This window comes from Zonotrichia leucophrys, chromosome 8, assembly GCF_028769735.1.
Source record: "Zonotrichia leucophrys gambelii isolate GWCS_2022_RI chromosome 8, RI_Zleu_2.0, whole genome shotgun sequence".
Classification (NCBI taxonomy): domain Eukaryota; kingdom Metazoa; phylum Chordata; class Aves; order Passeriformes; family Passerellidae; genus Zonotrichia; species Zonotrichia leucophrys.
The window spans coordinates 9,991,404-9,991,704 of NC_088178.1; positions in this window are offsets into that span (position 1 = coordinate 9,991,404).

A 301-nucleotide genomic window follows, 5' to 3' on the forward strand; every position below is an offset into this window, starting at 1 on the left:
TGTTGGAGGAAACAGGGTTTCTCTAGCTGTCAGTCTATTTAAATCAGCATATTTAGAGCAATAGTGATTTCCTGACATTAATTTCATTCCCAGTTGTGTCTTTACAGGGCGGGTCTGGTTGTACATCCATCATTTTACACCCCGCCTGCTGTGCCTGAGCTTGCATCGCATTTAGCGCCGGTTCGTCTCTCCGGCCGGGGCCCGCTCTCCGCTGCTCCCGCGGGGCGGGGCCCGTTCTCAGCCGGGGCCCGGGGCGGGGCCGCTGCTCCCGGGCGGGGCCCGCAGCCCGAACGGCGCCTCG